This window comes from Pristiophorus japonicus, chromosome 10 (assembly GCF_044704955.1).
Source record: "Pristiophorus japonicus isolate sPriJap1 chromosome 10, sPriJap1.hap1, whole genome shotgun sequence".
In the NCBI taxonomy this organism is placed as follows: Eukaryota; Metazoa; Chordata; class Chondrichthyes; family Pristiophoridae; genus Pristiophorus; species Pristiophorus japonicus.
In genome coordinates, this window is record NC_091986.1 from 221,241,787 (window position 1) to 221,262,721 (window position 20,935).

A 20,935-nucleotide genomic window follows, 5' to 3' on the forward strand; every position below is an offset into this window, starting at 1 on the left:
GGAGAGAGGGGGGAGAGAGAGGAGAGAGGGGGGGAAAGAGAGAGAGGGGGGAAAGAGAGAGAGGGGGAAGGAGAGAGAGAGAGAGAGAGAGAGAGACGCGCGGTTGGGAGGGTGTACCCCTGGGCCCCGGGGGAAGGTGAGACTCGGAGCCCGGCCCGGAGCCCCGGTGCGCGGCCTAGCGCCTCAGGCCCGGCTCACCTCCCGCTCCCCGCGTTCCGCTCCGCTCCGCGCCGCTTGGGCCGCCGCTCGGTGCCGGGAGTCGGGCCCGCTCTCGGGCTGGGCTGGGCTGGGTTTGAGTCAGTCGCTCGCTCGCTCTCTCTCCCGCTGCTTGTCCCCGGGCTCCGGACTCACCGCCTTCCACAGGCCGCAGGCTCAAGCTCAGGTCCCACCCACATACGCTATGAAACGCCCCCCCCATGACGCATCATACCCCGCTCCGCCCAACCGATAGGTCCGTCCTTCCGTCACTCAACGACAAAGCGGTCCATTGATTGGTCCATTCGCCCGTCAATCAACACGCCAGCGTCGAATGAAACGAACAATGTGATTAGCCAGCGACATTTCAGTCAGAATACATTCTCCAAGTTGATTGGCCACGTGACGGATAGGGGCCGGTCTCTTGATGGCCATTGGTTGGTGGCACTTCAAACGAAGAACAAACCCCGCCCCAGCTGCGGTAACATATTGGACACTTCCATTGGTCAGCAGCCCTGTCAATCAAACCGGGTCTCCTTCAGCGGGTGGGCGTTCGAATCAAAACGCGACGTCCGATTGGTCCAATTGACTGTCAAGCAACGGGAAGGCGGCGAATGGGCGGCGAATGGGCGGCGAAGTTCACGATCTGACCCGCCTCCCTGCCTCAGGCTGGGCGCTGGGGCGGCGAAGCGTCAATCACACAGCTGCTGCACTGCGATTGGCCAAAGGATAAAGTCCCGCCGCTCGCCACCGCTGATTGGGTAATTCAAACAATCCCGCCCCTCGCCGTGAAGTCACGAGATCTGGTTACGCCTCTTAAAAGGGCAATGTCTCCAAATATTGTCCCACCCAGAGACATAGAAAATAGGTGCAGGAGTAGGCCATTCGGCCCTTCTAGCCTGCACCACCATTCAATGAGTTCATGGCTGAACATTCATAGAAACATAGAAAATAGGTGCAGGAGCAGGCCATTCAGCCCTTCTAGCCTGCACCGCCATTCAACGAGTTCATGGCTGAACATGAAACTTCAGTACCCACTTCCTGCTTTCACGCCATACCCCTTGATCCCCCGAGTACTAAGGACTTCATCTAACTCCCTTTTGAATATATTTAGTGAATTGGCCTCAACTACTTCCTGTGGTAGAGAATTCCACAGGTTCACCACTCTCTGGGTGAAGAAGTTTCTCCTTATCTCGGTCCTAAATGGCTTACCCCTTATCCTTAGACTGTGACCCCTGCTTCTGGACTTCCCCAACATTGGGAACATTCTTCCTGCATCCAACCTGTCCAAACCCGTCAGAATTTTAAACGTTTCTATGAGGTCCCCTCTCACTCTTCTGAACTCCAGTGAATACAAGCCCAGTTGATTCAGTCTTTCTTGATAGGTCAGTCCCACCATCCCGGGAATCAGTCTGGTGAATCTTCGCTGCACTCCCTCAACAGCAAGTATGTCCTTCCTCAAGTTAGGAGACCAAAACTGTACACAATACTCCAGGTGTGGCCTCACCAAAGCCCTGTACAACTGTAGCAACACCTCCCTGCCCCTGTACTCAAATCCCCTCGCTATGAAGGCCAACATGCCATTTGCTTTCTTAACCGCCTGCTGTACCTGTATGCCAACCTTCAATGACTGATGTACCATGACACCCAGGTCTCGTTGCACCTTCCCTTTTCCTAATCTGTCACCATTCAGATAATAGTCTGTCTCTCTGTTTTTACCACCAAAGTGGATAACCTCACATTTATCCACATTATACTTCATCTGCCACGCATTTGCCCACTCACCTAACCTATCCAAGTCACTCTGTAGCCTCATAGCATCCTCCTCGCAGCTCACACTGCCACCCAACTTAGTGTCATCCGCAAATTTGGAGATACTATATTTAATCCCTTCGTCTAAATCATTAATGTATAATGTAAACAGCTGGGGCCCCAGCACAGAACCCTGCGGTACCCCACTAGTCACTGCCTGCCATTCCGAAAAGTACCCATTTACTCCTACTCTTTGCTTCCTGTCTGACAACCAGTTCTCAATCCACGTCAGCACACTACCCCCAATCCCATGTGCTTTAACTTTGCACATTAATCTCCTGTGTGGGACCTTGTCGAAAGCCTTCTGAAAGTCCAAATACACCACATCAACTGGTACTCCTTTGTCCACTTTATTGGAAACATCCTCAAAAAATTCCAGAAGATTTGTCAAGCATGATCTCCCTTTTACAAATCCATGCTGACTTGGACCTATCATGTCACCATTTTCCAAATGCGCTGCTATGACATCCTTAATAATTGATTCCATCATTTTACCCACTACTGAGGTCAGGCTGACCGGTCTATAATTCCCTGCTTTCTCTCTCCCTCCTTTTTTAAAAAGTGGGGTTACATTGGCTACCCTCCACTCGATAGGAACTGATCCAGAGTCAATGGAATGTTGGAAAATGACTGTCAATGCATCCGCTATTTCCAAGGCCACCTCCTTAAGTACTCTGGGATGCAGTCCATCAGGCCCTGGGGATTTATCGGCCTTCAATCTCATCAATTTCCCCAACACAATTTCCCGACTAATAAAGATTTCCCTCAGTTCCTCCTCTTTAATAGACCCTCTGACCACTTTTATATCCGGAAGGTTGTTTGTGTCCTCCTTAGTGAATACTGAACCAAAGTACTTGTTCAATTGGTCTGCCATTTCTTTGTTCCCCGTTATGACTTCCCCTGATTCTGACTGCAGGGGACCTACGTTTGTTTTTACTAACCTCTTTCTCTTTACATACCTATAGAAACTTTTGCAATCCGCCTTAATGTTCCCTGCAAGCTTCTTCTCGTACTCCATTTTCCCTGCCCTAATCAAACCCTTTGTCCTCCTCTGCTGATTTCTAAATTTCTCCCAGTCCTCAGGTTCGCTGCTATTTCTGGCCAATTTGTATGCCACTTCCTTGGCTTTAATACTATCCCTGATTTCCCTAGATAGCCACGGTTGAGCCACCTTCCCTTTTTTATTTTTACGCCAGACAGGAATGTACAATTGTTGTAATTCATCCATGCGTTCTCTAAATGTCTGCCATTGCCCATCCACAGTCAACCCCTTAAGTATCATTAGCCAATCTATCTTAGCCAATTCATGCCTCATACCTTCAAAGTTACCCTTCTTTAAGTTCTGGACCATGGTCTCTGAATTAACTGTTTCATTCTCCATCCTAATGCAGAATTCCACCATATTATGGTCACTCTTCCCCAAGGGGCCTCGCACAATGAGATTGCTAATTAATCCTCTCTCATTACACAACACCCAGTCTAAGATGGCCTCCCCCCTAGTTGGTTCCTCGACATATTGGTCTAGAAAACCATCCCTTATGCATTCCAGGAAATCCTCCTCCACCGTATTGCTTCCAGTTTGGCTAGCCCAATCTATGTGCATATTAAAGTCACCCATTATAACTGCTGCACCTTTATTGCATGCACTCCTAATTTCCTGTTTGATGCCCTCCCCAACATCACTACTACTGTTTGGAGGTCTGTACACAACTCCCACTAACGATTTTTGCCCTTTAGTGTTCTGCAGCTCCACCCATATAGATTCCACATCATCCAAGCTAATGTCTTTCCTAACTATTGCATTAATCTCCTCTTTAACCAGTAATGCTACCCCACCTCCTTTTCCTTTTATTCTATCCTTCCTGAATGTTGAATACCCCTGGATGTTGAGTTCCCAGCCCTGATCATCCTGGAGCCACGTCTCCGTAATCCCAATCACATCATATTTGTTAACATCTATTTGCACAATTAATTCATCCACCTTATTGCGGATACTCCTTGCATTAAGACACAAAGCCTTCAGGCTTGTTTTTTTAACACCCTTTGTCCTTTTAGAATTTTGCTGTACAGTGGCCCTTTTTGTTCTTTGCCTTGGGTTTCTCTGCCCTCCACCTTTCCTCATCTCCTTTCTGTCTTTTGCTTTTGCTTCCTTTTTGTCTCCCTCTGTCTCCCTGTATAGGTTCCCATCCCCCTGCAATATTAGTTTAACTCCTCCCCAACAGCACTAGCAAACACTCCCCCTAGGACATTGGTTCCGGACTTCAACTTCAGTACCCCCTTCCTGCTTTCTCACCATACCCCTTGATCCCCCGAGTAGTAAGGACTTCATCTAACTCCCTTTTGAATATATTTAGTGAATTGGCCTCAACTACTTTCTGTGGTAGAGAATTCCACAGGTTCACCACTCTCTGGGTGAAGAAGTTTCTCCTCATCTCGGTCCTAAATGGCTTACCCCTTATCCTTAGACTGTGACCCCTGGTTCTGGACTTCCCCAACATTGGGAACATTCTTCCTGCATCTAACCTGTCTAAACCCGTCAGAATTTTAAACGTTTCTATGAGGTCCCCTCTCATTCTTCTGAACTCCAGTGAATACAAGTCCAGTTGATCCAGTCTTTCTGGATCTGTCAGTCCCGCCATCCCGGGAATCAGTCTGGTGAACCTTCGCTGTACTCCCTCAATAGCAAGAATGTCCTTCCTCAGGTTAGGAGACCAAAACTGTACACAATACTCCAGGTGTGGCCTCACCAAGGCCCTCTACAACTGTAGCAACACCTCCCTGCCCCTGTACTCAAATCCCCTCGCTATGAAGGCCAACATGCCATTTGCTTTCTTAACCGCCTGCTGTACCTGCATGCCAACCTTCAATGACTGATGTACCATGACACCCAGGTCTCGTTGCACCTCCCCTTTTCCTAATCTGTCACCATTCAGATAATAGTCTGTCTCTCTGTTTTTACCACCAAAGTGGATAACCTCACATTTATACACATTATACTTCATCTGCCATGCATTTGCCCACTCACCTAACCTATCCAAGTCACTCTGCAGCCTCACAGCATCCTCCTCGCAGCTCACACTGCCACCCAACTTAGTGTCATCCGCAAATTTGGAGATACTACATTTAATCCCCTCGTCTAAATCATTAATGTACAGTGTAAACAGCTGGGGCCCCAGCACAGAACCTTGCGGTACCCCACTAGTCACTGCCTGCCATTCTGAAAAGTCCCCATTTACTCCTACTCTTTGCTTCCTGTCTGACAACCAGTTCTCAATCCACGTCAGGACATTACCCCCAATCCCATGTGCTTTAACTTTGCACATTAATCTCTTGTGTGGGACCTTGTCGAAAGCCTTCTGAAAGTCAAAATATACCACATCAACTGGTTCTCCCTTGTCCACTCTACTGGAAACATCCTCAAAAAATTCCAGAAGATTTGTCAAGCATGATTTCCCTTTCACAAATCCATGCTGACTTGGACCTATCATATCACCTCTTTCCAAATGCACTGCTATGACATCCTTAATAATTGATTCCATCATTTTACCGGTGTCAGGCTGACCGGTCTATAATTTCTTGTTATCTCTCTCCCTCCTTTTTTAAAAAGTGGGGTTACATTGGTTACCCTCCACTCGATAGGAATTGATCCAGAGTCAATGGAATGTTGGAAAATGACTGTCAATGCATCCACTATTTCCAAGGCCACCTCCTTAAGCACTCTGGGATGCAGTCCATCAGGCCCTGGGGATTTATCGGCCTTCAATCCCATCAATTTCCCCAACACAATTTCCCAACTAATAAGGATTTCCCTCAGTTCCTCCTCCTTACTAGACCCTCCGACCCCTTTTATATCCGGAAGGTTGTTTGTGTCCTCCTGAGTGAATACCGAACCAAAGTACTTGTTCAATTGGTCCGACATTTCTTTGGTCCCCGTTATGACTTCCCCTGATTCTGACTGCAGGGGACCTACGTTTGTCTTTACTAACCTTTTTCTCTTTACATATCTATAGAAACTTTTGCAATCGGTCTTAATGTTCCCTGCAAGCTTCTTCTCGTACTCCATCTTCCCTGCCCTAATCAAACCCTTTGTCCTTTTGGAATTCTGCCGCACAGTGGCCCTTCCTGTTCCCCGCCCCGGGCCTCTCCGTCCCCCACCCCCCCCCCCCCCATCTCCCCTCCGACTCCTGCCTCTGCCTCCCTTTTGTCTCCCTCTGTCTCCCTGCATTGGTTCCCATCTCCCTGCCATATTAGTTTAAACCCTCCCCAACAGCACTAGCAAACACTCCCCCTAGGACATTGGTTCCGGTCCTGCCCAGGTGCAGACCGTCCGGTTTGTACTGGTCCCACCTCCCCCAGAACCGGTTCCAATGCCCCAGGAATTTGAATCCCTCCCTGCTGCACCACTGCTCAAGGCACGTATTCATCTGCGCTATCCTGCGATTCCTACTCTGACTAGCACGTGGCACTGGTAGCAATCCCGAGATTACTACTTTTGAGGTCCTACTTTTTAATTTAGCTCCTAACTCCTTAAATTCGTTTCGTAGGACCTCATCCCTTTTTTTACCTATATCGTTGGTACCTATATGCACCACGACAACTGGCTGTTCTCCCTCCCATTTCAGAATGTCCTGCACCCGCTCCGAGACATCCTTGACCCTTGCACCAGGGAGGCAACATACCATCCTGGAGTCTCGGTTGCGGCCGCAGAAACGCCTATCTATTCCCATCACAATTGAATCCCCTATCACTATCGCTCTCCCACTCTTTTTCCTGCCCTCCTGTGCAGCAGAGCCAGCCATGGTGCCATGAACTTGGCTGCTGCTGCCCTCCCCCGATGAGTCATCCCCCCCAACAGTACTCAAAATGGTGTATCTGTTTTGCAGGGGGATGACCACAGGGGACCCCTACACTACCTTCCTTGCACTACCCTTCCTGCTGGTCTTCCATTCCCTATCTGGCTGTGGTCCCTTCTCCTGCGGTAAGACCAATTCACTACACGTGTTACTCACGTCATTCTCAGCATCGTGGATGCTCCAGAGTGAATCCATCCTCAGCTCCAATTCCGTAACGCGGACCGTCAGGTGCTGGACGTGGATATACTTCCCGCATACGTAGTCGTCAGGGACACCGGAAGTGTCCCTGACTTCCCACATGGTACAGGAGGAGCATATCACGTGACCGAGCTCTCCTGCCATGACTTATCCCTTAGATATACTTAAATTGTTAATAACAATGTTACAGTTCACTTACTGATATAAAAAAGAAAAAGAAAAGCTACTCACCAATCACCAGCCAATCACTTACCCCCTTGGCTGTGACGTCACCTTTTGATTCCTTTCTACTTCTATTTTGCTTTCTCTCCCCGCTGTAGCTGCACCGGTACGCTGGCTCTCGGTCTCCTGCTGGGCCTTTTATAGGCCACTCCGACGCTGCTCCCGCCTCTCACCAACTGCCGCTGCCTGTGGAACACCCGCTGGGCCTTTTATAGGCCGCTCCGACGCTGCTCCCACCTCTCGCCAAAGCCTGAAGGCTTTGTGTCTTAATGCAAGGAGTATCCGCAATAAGGTGGATGAATTAACTGTGCAAATAGATGTTAACAAATATGATGTGATTGGGATTACGGAGACGTGGCTCCAGGATGATCAGGGCTGGGAACACAACATTCAGGGGTATTCAACTTTCAGGAAGGATAGAATAAAAGGAAAAGGAGGTGGGGTAGCATTGCTGGTTAAAGAGGAGATTAATGCAATAGTTAGGAAAGACATTAGTTTGGATGATGTGGAATCTATATGGGTAGAGCTGCAGAACACCAAAGGGCAAAAAACGTTAGTGGGAGTTGTGTACAGACCTCCAAACAGTAGTAGTGATGTTGGGGAGGGCATCAAACAGGAAATTAGGGGTGCATGCAATAAAGGTGCAGCAGTTATAATGGGTGACTTTAATATGCACATAGATTGGGCTAGCCAAACTGGAAGCAATACGGTGGAGGAGGATTTCCTGGAGTGCATAAGGGATAGTTTTCTAGACCAATATGTCGAGGAACCAACTAGGGGGGAGGCCATCTTAGACTGGGTGTTGTGAAATGAGAGAGGACTAATTAGCAATCTCATTGTGCGAGGCCCCTTGGGGAAGAGTGACCATAATATGGTGAAATTCTGCATTAGGATGGAGAATGATACAGTTAATTCAGAGACCATGGTCCAGAACTTAAAGAAGGGTAACTTTGAAGGTATGAGGCGTGAATTGGCTAGGATAGATTGGCGAATGATACTTAAGGGGTTGACTGTGGATGGGCAATGGCAGACATTTAGAGACCGCATGGATGAATTACAACAATTGTACATTCCTGTCTGGCGTAAAAATAAAAAAGGGAAGGTGGCTCAACCGTGGCTATCAAGGAAAATCAGGGATAGTATTAAAGCCAAGGAAGTGGCATACAAATTGGCCAGAAATAGCAGCGAACCTGGGGACTGGGAGAAATTTAGAACTCAGCAGAGGAGGACAAAGGGTTTGATTAGGGCAGGGAAAATGGAGTACGAGAAGAAGCTTGCAGGGAACATTAAGGCGGATTGCAAAAGTTTCTATAGGTATGTAAAGAGAAAAAGGTTAGTAAAGACAAACGTAGGTCCCCTGCAGTCAGAATCAGGGGAAGTCATAACGGGGAACAAAGAAATGGCAGACCAATTGAACAAGTACTTTGGTTCAGTATTCACTAAGGAGGACACAAACAACCTTCCGGATATAAAAGGGGTCAGAGGGTCTCGTAGGGAGGAGGAACTGAGGGAAATCTTTATTAGTCGGGAAATTGTGTTGGGGAAATTGATGGGATTGAAGGCTGATAAATCCCCAGGGCCTGATGGACTGCAGCCCAGAGTACTTAAGGAGGTGGCCTTGGAAATAGCGGATGCATTGACAGTCATTTTCCAACATTCCATTGACTCTGGATCAGTTCCTATCGAGTGGAGGGTAGCCAATGTAACCCCACTTTTTAAAAAAGGAGGGAGAGAGAAAACAGGGAATTATAGACCGGTCAGCCTGACCTCAGTAGTGGGTAAAATGATGGAATCAATTATTAAGGATGTCATAGCAGTGCATTTGGAAAATGGTGACATGATAGGTCCAAGTCAGCATGCATTTGTGAAAGGGAAATCATGCTTGACAAATCTTCTGGAATTTTTTGAGGATGTTTCCAGTAAAGTGGACAAAGGAGAACCAGTTGATGTGGTATATTTGGACTTTCAGAAGGCTTTCGACAAGGTCCCACACAAGAGATTAATGTGCAAAGTTAAAGCACATGGGATTGGGGGTAGTGTGCTGATGTGGATTGAGAACTGGTTGTCAGACAGGAAGCAAAGAGTAGGAGTAAATGGGTACTTTTCAGAATGGCAGGCAGTGACTAGTGGGGTACCGCAAGGTTCTGTGCTGGGGCCCCAGCTGTTTACATTGTACATTAATGATTTAGACGAGGGGATTAAATGTAGTATCTCCAAATTTGCGGATGACACTAAGTTGGGTGGCAGTGTGATCTGCGAGGAGGATGCTATGAGGCTGCAGAGTGACTTGGATAGGTTAGGTGAGTGGGCAAATGCATGGCAGATGAAGTATAATGTGTATAAATGTGAGGTTATCCACTTTGGTGGTAAAAACAGAGAGACAGACTATTATCTGAATGGTGTCAGATTAGGAAAAGGGAAGGTGCAACGAGACCTGGGTGTCATGGTACATCAGTCATTGAAGGTTGGCATGCAGGTACAGCAGGCGGTTAAGAAAGCAAATGGCATGTTGGCCTTCATAGCGAGGGGATTTCCGTACAGGGGCAGGGAGGTGTTGCTACAGTTGTACAGGGCCTTGGTGAGGCCACACCTGGAGTATTGTGTACAGTTTTGGTCTCCTAACTTGAGGAAGGACATTCTTGCTATTGAGGGAGTGCAGCGAAGATTCACCAGACTGATTCCCGGGATGGTGGGACTGACCTATCAAGAAAGACTGGATCAACTGGGCTTGTATTCACTGGAGTTCAGAAGAATGAGAGGGGACCTCATAGAAACGTTTAAAATTCTGATGGGTTTAGACAGGTTAGATGCAGGAAGAATGTTCCCAATGTTGGGGAAGTCCAGAACCAGGGGTCACAGTCTAAGGATAAGGGGTAAGCCATTTAGGACCGAGATGAGGAGAGACCTCTTCACCCAAAGAGTGGTGAACCTGTGGAATTCTCTGCCACAGAAAGTAGTTGGGGCCAATTCACTAAATATATTCAAAAGGGAGTTAGATGAAGTCCTTACAACTCGGGGGGATCAAGGGGTATGGCGAGAAAGCAGGAAGCGGGTACTGAAGTTTCATGTTCAGCCATGAACTCATTGAATGGCGGTGCAGGCTAGAAGGGCTGAATGGCCTGCTCCTGCACCTATTTTCTATGTTTCTATGTTTCTATGTCCTCCTCTGCTGAGTTCTAAATTTCTCCCAGTCCCCGGGTTCGCTGCTATTTCTGGCCAATTTGTATGCCACTTCCTTGGCTTTAATACTATCCCTGATTTCCCTTGATAGCCACGGTTGAGCCACCTTCCCTTTTTTATTTTTACGCCAGACAGGAATGTACAATTGTTGTAGTTCCTCCATGCGGTCTCTAAATGTCTGCCATTGCCCATCCACAGTCAACCCCTTAAGTATCATTCGCCAATCTATCCTAGCTAATTCACGCCTCATACCTTCAAAGTTACCCTTCTTTAAGTTCTGGACCATGGTCTCTGAATTAACTGTTTCATTCTCCATCCTAATGCAGAATTCCACCATATTATGGTCACTCTTCCCCAAGGGGCCATTCCCCTGTCCAGCCTTTCCACCATTAGAGAAATCAGAGAATCAGAGCATCAAAGAATCAGAGAAATAGAGAAATCAGAGAATCAAGAGTTCAGAGAAATCAGAGAAATCAAAGAATCAGAGAAATCAGAGAAATCAGAGAATTCAGAGAATTCAGAGAATCAGAGAAATAGAAATCAGAGAATCAAGAGATCAGAGAATCAGAGAAATCAGAGAATCTGAGAAATCAGAGAATCAAGAGATCAGAAAATCAGAGAATCAAGAGATCAAAGAATCAGAGAATCAAGAGATCAAAGAATCAGAGAATCAAGAGATCAGAGAATCAGAGAAATCAAAGAATCAGAGAAATCAGATAATCAGAGAATTCAGAGAATAAGAGAAATCAGAGAATCAGAGAAATCAGGGAATCAGAGAAATCAGAGAATCAGAGAATTCAGAGAATCAGAGAATCAGAGAAATCAGGGAATCAGAGAAATCAGAGAATCAGAGAATCAGAGAATTCTGAGAAATAGAAATCAGAGAGTCAAGAGATCAGAGAATCAGAGAAATCAGAGAATCTGAGAATTCAGAGAATCAAGAGATCAGAGAATCAGAGAAATCACAGAGAATCAGAGGAATTGAAGAATCAGAGAATTCAGATAAATCAAAGAATCAGAGAATCAGAGAATTCAGAGAATCAGAGAAATAGAAATCAGAGAATCAAGAGATCAGAGAATCAGAGAATCAAGAGATCAGAGAATCAGAGAATCAAGAGATCAAAGAATCAGAGAATCAAGAGATCAGAGAATCAGAGAAATCACAGAGAATCAGAGGAATTGAAGAATCAGAGAATTCAGAGAAATCAAAGAATCAGAGAAATCAGATAATCAGAGAATTCAGAGAATAAGAGAAATCAGAGAATCAGATAAATCAGAGAATCAGAGAAATCAGAGAATCAGAGAATTCAGAGAATCAGAGAATCAGAGAATTCAGAGAATCAGAGAATCAGAGAATTCAGAGAATCAGAGAAATAGAAATCAGAGAGTCAAGAGATCAGAGAATCAGAGAAATCAGAGAATCTGAGAATTCAGAGAATCAAGAGATCAGAGAATCAGAGAATCAAGAGATCAGAGAATCAAGAGATCAGAGAATCAAGAGATCAGCGAAATCAGAAAATCAGAGAAATCGGAGAAATCAGAGAATCAAGAGATCAGAGAATCAGAGGAATTGAAGAATCAGAGAATTCAGAGAAATCAAAGAATCAGAGAAATCAGAGAATCAGAGAATTCAGAGAATCAGAGAAATAGAAATCAGAGAATCAAGAGATCAGAGAATCAATAGATCAGAGAATCAGAGAAATCAGAGAATCTGAGAAATCAGAGAATCAAGAGATCAGAGAATCAGAGAATCAAGAGATCAGAGAATCAGAGAAATCAGAGAATCAAAAGATCAGAGAATCAGAGAAATCACAGAGAATCAGAGGAATTGAAGAATCAGAGAATTCAGAGAAATCAGAGAATCAAAGAAATCAGAGGAATCAGAGAAATCGGAGAATCAGAGAAATCAGAGAATCAAAGAAATCAGAGAATCAGAGAAATCAGGGAGTTAGAGAATCAGAGAAATCAGAGAATCAAGAGATCAGAGAATCAAGAGATCAGAGAATCAGGAGATCAGAGAAATCAGAGAATCCGTGAAATCAGAGAATCAGAGAATCAAGAGATCGGAGAATCAGAGAAATCAGAATTCAGAGAAATCAGAGAAATCAGAGAAATCAGAGAGTCAGAGAATCAAGAGATCAGAGAATCAAGAGATCAGAGAATCAGAGAAATCAGAGAATGAGGAGATCAGAGAATCAGAGAAATCAGAGAATCCGTGAAATCAGAGAATCAGAGAATCAAGAGATCGGAGAAGACAGAGAAATCAGAGAATCAGAGAAATCAGAGAAATTAGAGAATCAGAGAATCAAGAGATCAGAGAAGTCAAAGAAATCAGAGAATCAGAGAATCAGGAGATCAGAGAATCAGAGAAATCAGAGAATCAGGAGATCAGAGAATCAGTGAAATCAGAGAATCAAGAGATCAGAGAATCAAGAGATCAGAGAATCAGAAATCAGAGAATCAGAGAAATCACAGAATCAGAGAAATCAGAGAATCGGAGGAATCACAGATATTTACAGCACGGAAGGAGGCCATTTCGGCCCATTGTGTCCGTGCCGGCCGACCAAGAGCTACCCAGCCTAATCCTACTTTCCAGCTCTCGGTCCGTAGCCCTGCAGGTTACTGCACTTCAGGTGCACATCCAAGTACTTTTTAAATGAGGTGAGGTTTTCTGCCTCTACCACCCTTTCAGGCAGTGAGTTCCAGACCCCCACCGCCCTCTGGGTGAAGACATTTTCCCTCAAATCCCCTCTAAACCTTCCCCCAATTACTTTAAATCTATGTCCCCAGGTTGTTGACCCCTCTGCTAAGGGAAACAGGTCCTTCCTATCCACTCTATCCAGGCCCCTCAATTTTATACACCTCAATCAGGTCGACGTAAAAGATCCCACGGCACTATTTCAAAGAAGAGCAGGGAGTTATCCCCGGTGCCCTGGGGCCAATATTTATCCCTCAATCAACATAACAAAAAAATAGATTATCCGGCCATGGTCACATTGCTGTTTGTGGGAGCTTGCTGTGGCGGACATTGGCTGCTGCGTTTCTCACATTACAACAGTGACTACACTCCAAATGTACTTCATTGACTGTACAGCGCTTTAGGACATCTGACGGTTGTGAAAGGCGCTATATAAATCCAAGTCTTTCTTTCTTCAGGTATCATGGCTGATCTGTATCTTAACTCTGTCTACTTGCCTTGGCTCTGTAACTGATTTATTTTCGGAGTGACTACAGCTGACCCACCATTGCGTTATTGATACCGTGTAATTTACAGTTTCCATCATCCCTGTGCTCGCTGACCTACATTGGCTCCCGGTTCAAATTTTAAAATTCTGAAATCCTTCCCTTTCTCTGTAATCTCCTCCAACCCTGCAACCCTCCGAGATCTCTGCGCTCCTCTGATTTTGGCCTCTTGCACATCCCCCGATTTCCATCGCTCCACCATTCACGGTCGTGCCTTCAGCTGCCTGGGCCCCAAGCTCTGGAATTCCCTCCCTCAACCCCTCCATCTCTCTCTCCTCCTTCAAGAATCAATTTGGCCAAGCTTTTGGTCACCAGCCTTAATATTTCCTAATATGACCCGGTGTCAAATTTCATTTGATAATCGCTCCTGTGAAGCGCCTTGGGACGTTTTACTATGTCAAAGGAGCTATATAAATGCAATTTGCTGTTGCTTATGTGTTAGGATTAATGGTTAGAAACATAGAAACATAGAAAGTAGATGCTGGAGTAGGCCATTCGGCCCTTCGAGCCTGCACCATCATTCAATATGATCATGGCTGATCATGCAACTTCAGTACCCCTTTCCTGCTTTCTCTCCATACCCCTTGATCCCTTTTGCTGTAAGGGCCATATCTAACTCCCTTTTGAATATATCTAATGAACTGGCCTCAACAACTCTCTGCGGCAGGGAATTCCACAGGTTAACAACTCTCTGAGTGAAGAAGTTTCTCCTCATCTCGGTCCTAAATGGCTTACCCCTTATCCTTAGACTGTGACCCCTGGTTCTGGACTTCCCCAACATCGGGAACATTCTTCCTGCATCTAACCTGTCCAATCCCGTCAGAATTTTATATGTTTCTATGAGATCCTCTCTCATTCTTCTAAATTCCAGTGAATATAAGCCTCGTCGATCCAGTCTTTCTTCATATGTCAGTCCTGCCATCCCAGGAATCAGTCTGGTGAACCTTCGCTGCACTCCCTCAATAGCAAGAATGTCCTTCCTCGGATTATGAGACCAAAACTGCACACAATATTCCAGGTGTGGCCTCACCAAGAGTTAGGATTAAGGTTAGGGAGTTAAGGGCAGGCAGAAGGGTTGGGAATTAGGGTTAGTGGTTAAGGTTAGTTATAAAGATTAGGAGATTAGGGGTTAGGGTTAGAAACCGCTATTGAGAACATCATAGTCCTCAGCACAGATGAAATGGCTTCCAATTGTTTGCACCCTCCTCCCTCCCCTCTGACCTCCCACATCTCTGCTCCTACTTGTTCAAAGACCGCCATTTTCATGAGAAGGCTTCTGGGAGTCATTCATTAATCGTTTGCTCAGTTGGACTTACAGTGTGCCCACGATCAGGGTGCGATCCTCCAGCTCTCGTGTTCCCCTTTGCTGCAGAATTCGTTTGGTCACAGCCTGTAATGTCACAATGCTTGTTTTGTTGCACGTCAGAATTTGATTGGCCGGATGGTGATGTCACACACATCTATTGTGCGATGTCATAAATACAGTTTGTTTACAGAATCTCCTGTTTCCATTGATGGCAAAGGGAGCAGGTGCAGTGCCCCGTGGGCCATCGTTGCAATATCCAGTGTGTAATCATTGCAATAAGCTAAATGAGTGGCAGATGGGAATATAATGTGGGAAAATGTGAGGTTGTCCACTTTGGCAGAAATATTGGAAAAGAAAATTATAATTTAAATGGAGAAAAATTGCAAAGTGTTGCAGTACAGAGGGACCTGGGGGTCCTTGTGCATGAAACACAAAAAGTTAGTATGCAGGTACAGCAAGTAATCTGGAAGGCAAATGGAATGTTGGCCTTTATTGCAAGGGGGATAGGGGGACATTTAAAGATCACATGGATGAACTTCAACAATTGTCCATTCCTGTCTGGAGTAAAACTAAAACGGGAAAGAGGGCTCAACCATGGCTAACAAGGGAAATTAAGGATAGTGTTAAATCCAAGGAAGAGGCATATAAATTGGCCAGAAAAAGCAGCATACCTGAGGACTGGGAGAAATTTTGTAATACAGCAGAGGAGGCAAAGGGTTTAATTAGGATGGGAAAATAGAGTATGAGAGGAAGCTTACTGGGAACATACAGTAAAGAATGACTAAGAAAGCAATAAAGAAAGGAAAGAGATTACGAAAGTAAACTTGCGCAAAACATAAAAACAGACAGTAAAAGCTTTTACTGATATATAAAACGGAAAAGAGTGACTAAAGTAAATGTTGGTCCCTTAGAAGATGAGAAGGGGGATTTAATAATGGGAAATGTGGAAATGGCTGAGACCTTAAACAATTATTTTGCTTCGGTCTTCACAGTGGAAGACACAAAAACCATGCCAAAAATTGCTGGTCACAGGAATGTGGGAAGGGAGAACCTTGAGATAATCACTATCACTATGGGGGTAGTGCTGGACAGGCTAATGGGACTCAAGGTAGACAAGTCCCCTGGTCCTGATGAAATGCATCCCAGGGTATTAAAAGAGATGGCGGAAGTTATAGCAGATGCATTCGTTATAATCTACCAAAATTCTCTGGACTCTGGGGAGGTACCATCGGATTGGAAAGCAGCTAATGTAACGCCTCTATTTAAAAAAGGGGGCAGACAAAAGGCAGGTAACTATAGGCTGGTTAGTTTAACATCTGTAGTGGGGAAAATTCTTGAAGCTATCATTAAGGAAGAAATAGCGGGACATCTAGATAGGAATAGTGCAATCAAGCAGATGCAACATGGATTTATGAAGGGGAAATCATGTTTAACTAATTTACTGGAATTCTTTGAGGATATCACGAGCATGGTGGATAGAGGTGTACCGATGGATGTGGTGTATTTAGATTTCCAAAAGGCATTCGATAAGGTGCCACACAAAAGGTTACTGCAGAAGATAAAGGTACGCGGAGTCAGAGGAAATGTATTAGCATGGATCAAGAATCGGGTTGGAAATCTGTGGTTAGTGGTGTGCCACAGGGATCGGTGCTGGGACCACAACTGTTTACAATATACATAGATGACCTGGAAGAGGGGACAGAGTGTAGTGTAACAAAATTTGCAGATGACACAATGATTAGTGGGAAAGCGGGTTGTGTAGAGGACACAGAAAGGCTGCAAAGAGATTTAGATAGGTTAAGCGAATGGGCTAAGGTTTGGCAGATGGAATACAATGTCGGAAAATGTGAGGTCATCCACCTTGGAAAAAAAAACAGTAAAAGGGAATATTATTTGAATGGGGAAAAATTACAACATGCTGCGGTGCAGAGGGACCTGGGGGTCCTTGTGCAAGAATCCCAAAAAGTTAGTTTGCAGGTGCAGCAGGTAATCAGGAAGGCGAATGGAATGTTGGCCTTCATTGCAAGAGGGATGGAGTACAAAAGCAGGGAGGTCCTGCTGCAACTGTACAGGGTATTGGTGAGGCCGCACCTGGAGTACTGCGTGCAGTTTTGGTCACCTTACTTAAGGAAGGATATACTAGCTTTGGAGGGGGTACAGAGATGATGCACTAGGCTGATTCCGGAGATGAGTGGGTTACCTTATGATGATAGATTGAGTAGACTGGGTCTTTACTCGTTGGAGTTCAGAAGGATGAGGGGTGATCTTATAGAAACATTTAAAATAATGGATAGACAAGATAGAGGCAGAGAGGTTGTTTCCACTGGTCAGGGAGACTAGAACTAGGGGGCACAGCCTCAAAATACGGGGGAGCCAATTTAAAACTGAGTTGAGAGGGAATTTCTTCTCCCAGAGGGTTGTGAATCTGTGGAATTCTCTGCCCAAGGAAGCAGTTGAGGCTAGCTCATTGAATGTATTCAAATCACAGATAGATGGATTTTTAACTAATAAGGGAATTAAGGGTTATGGGGAGTGGGCGGGTAAGTGGAGCTGAGTCCACGGCCAGATCAGCCATGATCTTGTTGAATGGCGGAGCAGGCTCGAGGGGCTAGATGGCCTACTCCTGTTCCTAATTCTTATGATTGCAAAAGCTTCTATAGATATGTGAAGAGAAAAAGATTAGTGAAAACAAACGTAGGTCCCTTGCAGTCAGATTCAGGTGAATTTATAATGGGGAACAAAGAAATGGCGGACCAGTTAAACAAATACTTTGATTCTGTCTTCTCGAAGGAAGACACAAATAATCTTCCGGAAATACTAGGGGACCGAGGGTCTAGTGAGAAGGAGGAACTGAAGGATATCCTTATTAGGCGGGAAATTGTGTTCGGGAAATTGATGGGATTGAAGGCCGATAAATCCCTGGGGCCTGATAGTCTGCATCCCAGAGTACTTAAGGAAGTAGCCCTGGAAATATTGGATGCATTGGTGATCATTTTCCAACAGTCTATCGACTCTGGATCAGTTCATATGGACTGGAGGGTAGCTAATGTAACACCACTTTTTAAGAAAGGAGGGAGATAGAAAGCGGGTAATTATAGACCGGTTAGCCTGACATCAGTAGTGGGGAAAATGTTGGAATCAATTATTAAGGATGAAATAGCTGCACATTTGGAAAGCAGTGATGGGATCGGTCCAAGTCAGCATGGATTTATGAAAGGAAAATCCTGCTTGACAAATCTTCTAGAATTTTTTGGGGGTGTAACTAGTAGAGTGGACAAGGGAGAACCAGTGGATGTGGTGTATTTGGACTTTCAAAAGGCTTTTGACAAGGTCCCACACAAGAGATTGGTGTGCAAAATGGTACTGACGTGGATAGAGAATTGGTTGGCAGACAGGAAGTAGAGAGTCGGGATAAATGGGTCCTTTTCAGAGTGGCAGGCAGTAACTAGTGGGGTGCCGCAGGGTTCAGTGCTGGGACCCCAGTTATTTACAATATACATTAATGATTTGGATGAGGGAATTGAGTGTAATATCTCCAAGTTTGCAGATGACACTAAGCTGGGTGGCGGTGTGAGCTGTGAGGGGGACGCTAAAAGGCTGCAGGGTGACTTAGACAGGTGAGGTGAGTGGGCAAACGCGTGGTAGATGCAGTATAATGTGGATAAATGTGAGGTTATCCACTTTGGTAGCAAAAACACGAAGGCAGAATATTATCTGAATGCTGGCAGATTAGGAAAAGGGGAGGTGCAACGAGACCTGGGTGTCTTGGTACATCAGTCATTGAAAGTTGGCATGCAGGTACAACAGGCGGTGAAGAAGGCAAATGGTATGTTGGCCTTCATAGCTAGGGGATTTGAGTATAGGAGCACGGAGGTCTTACTGTAGTTGTACAGGGCCTTAGTGAGGCCTCACCTGGAATATTGTGTTCAGTTTTGGTCTCCTAATCTAAGGAAGGACGTTCTTGCTATTGAGTGAGTGCAGCGAAGGTTCACCAGACTGATTCCCGGGATGGCTGGACTGACATATGAGGAGTGACTGGATCGACTGGGCCTGTATTCACTGAAGTTTAGAAGGATGAGAGGGGATCTCATAGAAACATACAGAATTCTGACAGGACTGGACAGGTTAGATGCAGGTAGAATGTTCCCGATGTTAGGGAAGTCCAGAATCATGGGACATAGTCTAAGGATAAGGGGTAAGCCATTTGGGACTGAGATGAGGAGAAACATCTTCACTCAGAGAGTTGTTAGCCTGTGGAATTCCCTACCGCAGAAATTTGTTGATGCCAGTTCATTGGATATATTCAAGAGGGAGTTAGATATGGCCCTTACGGCTAAAGGGATCAAGGGGTAAGGAGAGAAAGCAGGAAATGAGGTGAATGATCAGCCATGATCTTATTGAATGGTGGTGCAGGCTCGAAGGGCCGAATGGCCTTCTCCTGCACCTATTTTCTATGTTTCTATGTTTCTGTAAAAGCAGGGAAGTCCTGCTACAACTGTACAGGGTATTGGTGAGGCCACACCTGGAGTACTGCGTACAGTTTTAGTCTCCCTATTTAAGGAAGGAAATACTTGCAATGGAGGCTGTTCAGAGAAGGTTCACTAGGTTGATTCCAGAGATGAGGGGCTTGACTTATGAAGATTGGTTGAGTAGGTTGGGCCTATACTGATTGTAGTTCAGAAGGATGAGAGGTGATCTTATCGAAACATCTAAGATAATGAGGGAACTCGACAAGGTAGATGCAGGGAGGATATTTCCACTCATAAGGGAAACTAAAACTAGGGGACATCGTCTCAGAATAAGGGGGCGCCCATTTAAAAATTTTAAACTGAGATGAGGAGGAATTTCTTCTCTCATAGGGTTGTAAATCTTTGGAATTCTCTGCCAAAAGAGCTGTGGAAGCTGGGTCATTGAATATATTTAAGGTGGAGATTGACAGATATTTGAGCGATAAGGTGAAAAGGGTTATGGGGAGCGGGCAGGGAAGTGGAGCTGAATCCATGATCAGATCAGCCATGATCGTATAAATGGCGGAGCAGACTCGAGGGGCCGAATGGACGACTCCTGCTCCTATTTCTTATGTTCTTATGTTCTTATTTCCTTCCCTAAAGGCAGGATAATAATTGCACAATCTGATGTGTAATAATTGCAGCATGATGTATGTAGTCATTGCACTGGCCTTTGTGGGTCCAGTCCTATATGTTCGAATGCAAGCAGCCCATCTGTAATAATGGGCTGCTTTCCTGCCCCGACACAGGCACTGCTGGATTCTATGTAAACTGTCACAGTGCAATGATACCGTCTCTCCAGTAGAGGTGCTGCAGCTTCACTGCTAAGAAGGTGCGCCCAGCGTGACAAGCTTACATAGGTGGCTTTTGTTATAAGCATGGACGTGGGAATTTATTATATATATAGAAAATAGCGACAAAATGCACAACTTTAAGATAGGGATTGAACTTATGTCTGCAAACCATTGCCGAATGACGCCCCATCCTCTCACTTGCCCGTTAACTGAAGCCCGCTCCACGTCCTGACTCCTTGTGCACAATGTCACAGGGAGTTCACTCGTTAATATAGAGAATTAAATAGGTAATACGATAAATGTAAGTAAATAGCTAATTTTATTGCAAATAAAAAAACAAATTGCCTTAGACGGGGTGCAACAAAGGTTCACTAGATTGATTCCTGGGATGAGCGGGTTGTTCTATGAGGAGAGATTGAGTAGAATGGGCCATTACTCTCTGGAGTTTAGAAGAATGAGAGGCGATCTCATTGAAACAGACAAGATTCTGAGGGGGATTGACAGGGTAGATGCTGAGAGGTTGTTTCTCCCGAGCTGGAGAGTCTAGAAGCAGGGGTCACAGTCTCAGGATAAGGGGTCGGTCATTTAAGACTGAGATGAAGAGAAACTTCTTCGCTCAGAGGG

General features: G+C 45.4%; 2 protein-coding genes across 2 annotated transcripts in view; one reads left to right on the forward strand and one right to left on the reverse strand.

Moving 5' to 3' along the window:
* The window catches only part of nup98 (nucleoporin 98 and 96 precursor), a 131,632-nt gene extending 131,287 nt beyond the window's left edge, over positions 1 to 345 (reverse strand). Inside the window, 1 exon segment of the mRNA XM_070892613.1 lies at positions 199 to 345. The gene's annotated coding sequence lies outside the window, so the exon portion shown is untranslated.
* Positions 1 to 20,935, forward strand: part of LOC139275321 (interferon-inducible GTPase 5-like) — a 314,503-nt gene that overhangs the window by 66,253 nt on the left and 227,315 nt on the right. The window lies entirely within an intron of this gene.